Source organism: Eurytemora carolleeae, unplaced genomic scaffold, assembly GCF_000591075.1.
Source record: "Eurytemora carolleeae unplaced genomic scaffold, Eaff_2.0 scaffold830, whole genome shotgun sequence".
Lineage (NCBI taxonomy): Eukaryota > Metazoa > Arthropoda > Copepoda > Calanoida > Temoridae > Eurytemora > Eurytemora carolleeae.
Window position 1 is genome coordinate 233,400 of NW_019397684.1, and position 6,057 is coordinate 239,456.

The 6,057-nt window shown below is 31.1% G+C and overlaps 1 long non-coding RNA gene across 1 annotated transcript; it reads left to right on the forward strand.

Annotated features, from left to right (window-relative positions):
- Window positions 1–353: 353 nt before the first annotated feature.
- On the forward strand, window positions 354–5,895 carry LOC111715485 (uncharacterized). The gene is made up of 2 exons (XR_002768235.1): window positions 354–449; window positions 4,393–5,895. It is a non-coding gene; the product is annotated as an uncharacterized LOC111715485 (long non-coding RNA).
- Window positions 5,896–6,057: the final 162 nt, after the last annotated feature.

A 6,057-nucleotide genomic window follows, 5' to 3' on the forward strand; every position in this document is an offset into this window, starting at 1 on the left:
TTTACTTTAAAAACCCGTTTGCAGTGCCTTCAAAATCCACAGTTAACAAATGTGTGTTTCTATTTGAAAATAAAATCATATTTGTTTATCCAAAAATTACTCGGAATTGTCTCTAATATTGTGTATCATGCCATTATTCATTCCCCTCTGGTTTAAATATTTATTTGAAACAATCGAAAAGTAAAATTCACCGCACGTCTCATTAATAATTCAATCCGGATTTCGTGGATTCGATTACAAACTAGAGACAGCCTATGCCATCTAGCGGGGGGAGGCTGAACTACGAACGCCGCCGGCGGCAGTTGTAGCCTATAAATACGAGTTACCCGAAGGGAAATTGTTAGTGTGTTGACAGCCCCCGCACCGTTAACAGGACAACGGGACGGGGGCTGGGAGCTGCGTAGACTCTCAACTGTCATCTACCGCGTAGAACACAAGAAATTTGACAGGTAAAAGTTTAGCAATTATTATGCATAAAATAAGTGAAAATTTGTTACATTCATGGATAAAAGTTGGTATAATGAAAATTAAAAGTTTTAAGATTTCGCGGCAAATTTTTGCTGCTGGAAGATTTTTTGGCACAATTTCCAAATTCCAAGAAAAAAAACATTTTTTCCTCATTTCTTTGATTGTGGTGTGTACTGTATAAAGAACAAAATGTTATTGATATCTCACAAATATTGTTACCCCTAACTTTCTCTTTGTAATTTCGATCAATTGTTTTCAAAATTCTAAGTTAGGTTTAATACATTGTACAATCTGCATAACATTATATGAAACTCTTTTTTTAACATTGGATTCGGGCCATCATACTTTTTACAGTCCTTCATATATTTTTTATCTTTAGCACTGGAGGTTTTTTTATAGCAGTCTTTTTGCCTAATTTTAGGTTTATTTTTGTTTAAACTTTTACTGTGCAGATGTAACAAATTTTCGCCGCGCCTGCATGTTTCTTCTACATTTAACAGACAAATGTTGAAAACTGAAATTGAATTTATAAAACATTTGAGATTTTCACTTTTCACTTATTATTTTTTTCAAAAGGGAATATTGCGAGAGACAAAATTCCACATGTCATTGTTTTGGTTTTACAATTTTGCTTTTTTGAGTTTATGCATGTTCTATATTTGATAAAATAATATTTCTAAATGCATTAACATAAACTTGAACTTTTTTTTGCGTTTCTATCTATTTTTTATCAATCAAAAAAGCGACCTTTAATCAAAATGTCACACATTTTATTAGATATTTTTGCATATTTGTGTTCTCAAATAATTTAATTTGATTCAAAATTGTACGATTTTTATACTTCAATAATAGTATGAGTAAAAAGAGGAAAAGGTTTGTATATTTTGTACTGTGACGTATTAGAACAGGTTTGGAAATATTTTTGTTGTTGTTGTTGTTGTAAACAAACAACATTTACATTTTGTTCTGCTAAATAAACCGAACATTGCATTGTTTGACAAAGAAATTGAGTTTTTGCCACATTCTGTGATTTTTTAATCCCAATATCTTTGCAACCCAATGTCGTAGATCTTGATACTTAAAACTATGAATTCTGATTTAAGTTTAAAATATCAAAGGTTTCAACCATCAGATATTGAAATTAGAACCTTTGAGTTTGAGGCAAAGACTCAATTCTTTATTTGTATTTCCACTTAAACCGGTTCCAGAGCTATCCTAATACGTCACAATGTAAACAAACATTTTTCTCCTCTCCTTGGTTCGACTCTCATTGGAGTGTATATAAACCATACAAGCTTGACATGGCAAACCAAACAAATATAAACAATATGACAATTTAAAATCTGAAGTGTCATTGCTCGTTTTTGTCTGATATTTACATTTTGAATGCTCTAGTGGACATGTTTTAAATGTTTAAAACATTTGTTTATGATTTGTAATATTTGATGTTGTCACATGGACAAAATGGACTGTGTATATGTATTGATAAATGACCATCCATGTCCGATTCACAATCTTTCACTTTAGATCTCTCTCTAAACAACAATTTGAATGATATCGTCGTTTTTCTGTGCTGCTTAATTTTGACAATTTCTTTCATTGTCAATGTACGAAGATCTGCAAATCGCTTAATTTTCAAGTAAAAAAAAAAATGATATCTCACTCATACCTGACCTGACAAAGGAGTAAAGGATACCATTGTGAATTAAACATTCCACTCTTCAAATGAAAATATTGCGTATTATATTTGATTTTGTTCCTCCTGGTAAAACCACTACAATCATTAAATAATATTGATCAGCGCAAAAAGCCCAAATTTGTCCCAAGTCTTCACCACAGTTTCTCTTTACCTTATACATTGGAGAACAAAGAAACTTTCTCTCATAGATTCAGAATATTTGTCGATTTTAAATATTTATCTATCTTGAATTTATACCCTTTATATCTATGGGTTCCTAATTCTTTTCATTTTCACCATGTTTCGAACCCAAATTGTTCTAATGTCGTATTTTTTAACAGTGACAAGTAGTTTAACTAGTTTTAAATAGTTTAACTATTTCCCTTGGGCACTTTCGGCCACGCTATTATTTCCAACCACTGATTTAAAACTAGTGAATTTTTAATAAACCTAAACTGTCCTCCAAAATGTTAAAATAGCTGAAGGAGAATTTTAGATTTAATATCCTTAAAATGAGAAATATCTGATTCGTAGGGTCGTAAGGTTTTGTCAATGAGATATTTATATATTTCACTAGCTACGGGTTATCAATAAATGAGACATGCGAGTTAAACGCAATGTAAAATTTAACACTTTTTTTCAAGCTAGAACGACAATGAAATCTTCTTGCATATTATTAAAAAAAACGGTTAGAAGTCACCTAGCCGTTGTGAATCAGACAGACCTCTTTATTCTAATGGAAGGTCACGTGATATTACAACAGTTCTTTTAAGGTTTGATTGGCTTAGGGGATGTTTATGTTTATTTTCAAACTTAATTGCTTTTTTCTTGGTGAGGTTGGGTGAATTTCAATGTATCGAGGTTCCGTGATTTGAAATTATATTTTGTATTACGAGGTTTTGTGATTTCTAAATAACTAGACTTTGTTGCATTTCAATTGACAATTATGAACATTTTCTCTTTGTATACATTGTAAAATAAAAACAAAAAAGTTCGCGGATTTCATTAAAAAAAAAATTTGGGGATTTTCAAAAATTTATGAAAATCTAATTTTGTTTGAGGCCATTTTTGAAACTTTGATCATCCATAAACCTTCCCTGGGGTCATGTAAAGTCGGACACGAAATTTGGGTCCGATCGGTTCAGCCGTTTTGAAGTTTATTGGATACATACATACAAACAGAAAGACAAGCAAAGTATGTATTTAGATTTTTTTAATTATATGGACTTGAGCTCAAATGACCTCATGACTATGCAAAGATGGAAATGTTACGCGACACCTTCAAAAGCTTGGCTTAGCGACGCTTCCACATTTGTTTTTTTATCAAATTAAGGTTTAAAGGGTACTGTTGTAAATCGGACATTGCCACCCTTGCATAAAAAATAGTCCCTTTCAGAGGTTGCGTGATTTATCAGATATGTAAATTTTTTTTTTTTTAAACTAAATTTAATGGGTTGATTTTATTTGAACAACAACGAGCAGCAAATAACACTTATTTCGCATATTTTTTATAACCTTAAAATTTGACTTTAAATACTTTTAAAATGTATTATTTATGTCTTTTCACTAAATCTGTATCTATTTATAAAGTACACACTAAGCTGCTCGTGGCCTAGCTATTAAACCGTTCTCCCACATTTTTCTGAAAACACGAATTTTATCAACATTTTATTCCTGTCATTCTTGCGCATTTTGTCGGGGAATGAAACTGAGGTTTTTGCGTTTCATTTCCGGTCTCTGGTAAATCCACCAAATCATCATTTCTCATCGCAATTAAACTGACACTCACATAATGTAAAAAAGTTTTTAATCCAGCAATTTACGAAAATAAATTAAGCTTGTTTCATTGTCAGTCTTTATTATCCTATCTGTTAGTTTCATAAGGTTTATATAAATCGAAAATTGATTTCATAGTATTTCCTTCTTCATTTAAAATCTGAACAGTTTTTGTTCAATCAACTTTTTTCCTAAAATTACTGTGTAGAAAGCCTATCCGTCTTTCTTAGTAATGCATTAATCGTAGATAATTAGATAGATAGATAGATTGGTTGACAATCAATTTTTGATGGATTGTTTAGAATAAATTTCTTGTTTGTTTTATTTCTATCCGCTGTTAAAATTTTATCCAAATTAATTAAACCATATATCTATATGATAATAAAAAATGAAAAATATAAATTAGTAATAAAATGATAAATAATAATAATACATTTCTACAACTTTATTTATTTTATTTTTATTTTCAGATTTCTGTTTAAACATCTCCAACACACTCGTTCCCTACCTATCGTCTTTCCTACCGATGTCTTTCAAAATACGGGAAATACCAAGAAAACTGTTCCATGTAATTCAATCTCGAACACACTTCAAACTATGAGAGGAAAATCAAAGAAAGAAAATCAAAATGGATTATCTAAACGTGTTAAATAATATAAAAAGAAGATTGGCAACACAAGAACAGAAGGATCTTGACAACCTACAGAGAAAATCTATATTTTTTAAAGAAAATGAAGAAAAAAAATCAAAATTAAAAGTGGTTAAGCAAGATACCACTCCAGAACACCCTTAGTCTTTCAGCTAGATATATTTTCTTTATTCTACATTAGTCTTTCACGCTACCAATATATTATTTCCATCCAAACAGAAGCAGACAATATTTTCGATTAAATAGTTTTAACCTTCAATCGTTATCTGAGTATTCACAGATTGAACATGAGAGAAATGACTGAAACAAATGAAGCCAATGCTCTCCGCAGAAAATTCACGAAGAAAGAAAAGTCAAAAATCCGCAAAACTCCAAAGATTTAAAATGGCACCAAAAGCATCAAGTTCTAAAATATATATGGCAGCGCATCTTGCTACCGTCGACCCAGTCGTCTTTCATTCGATTATTTAAATGTTCTCCAGTAACCGTGAATACCTCTGTTATGTGTGAAAGACCTTACAAAATTGGTGAGCCAACAAAATAGGTTTATTTTTGATTTCATGCTAGTTTTTCATAAAAATAGTATTCACGGCAAACACTTTAAATTTTAAAATCTAATTGATAACATTGTAAACTTTACATTTTGAACTTTTTATCCGCATTTTATGATTAGAAATTCTAGACTGGGGAACCCAGCTCACTACACCGTCTTTCATTACATTGTAGTCAATATGTGAAATCCAGTCGTCTTTTAACAGATAGATAGTTAGTATTCACAATTCGCGGCGGGACGCGGCAAATGAATTTTCTTTTATCGGTGGATATTTTTTCCCGCCATTTTTTATTTTGAAATGGATTGTTCCACTGCACAAATGTAATCTATTGAAGCTATCTATGCTGAAGAAGTTGTGTTTTCTTTCTTTTTATTTGAGGGCGTGTGCAAATTAAATGTAGGCATGCATGGACGCATGATAACTCTAAATGTGTTGCTTTGATTAGTTCAGTAGTTAAACATCTTTATCAAAAATTAGTAAAGCAAAATGCCATGTGCAACATTCAATGTTGAACTTCATAGCCAATTTTTTTATCAACAATCTTTTTTCTTTTCTTAAAATTTGTCTTTCCAGTAAATATGTATGTCTTTCTTCTAAAGTCTTTCGATGATGATTATGTATCTTGTAAACCCCAGAGCACTGGCTTCCGTGTACAATAATAATATAACAATTAATTGTAATTAATTATTCTATTATTTAAATAATTATCTAAAAGTGTACTCTTGTTATTGTATTGGCTGTGACTAGAAATATATTTAAGGTTTTTTTAATGCTTTATTTATTTAACAAGATTGAGTGAATGAGTGAGTGACTGAGAGAGAGTGTGAGAGAAAGGGTGAGTGAGTGAATGAGTGGGTGAGTGGGGATGTGTATGAGTGAGGGGGTGAGTAAGTGAGTTAGTGAGAGGGTGAGTGAGTGAGTGAGGTAGTAAG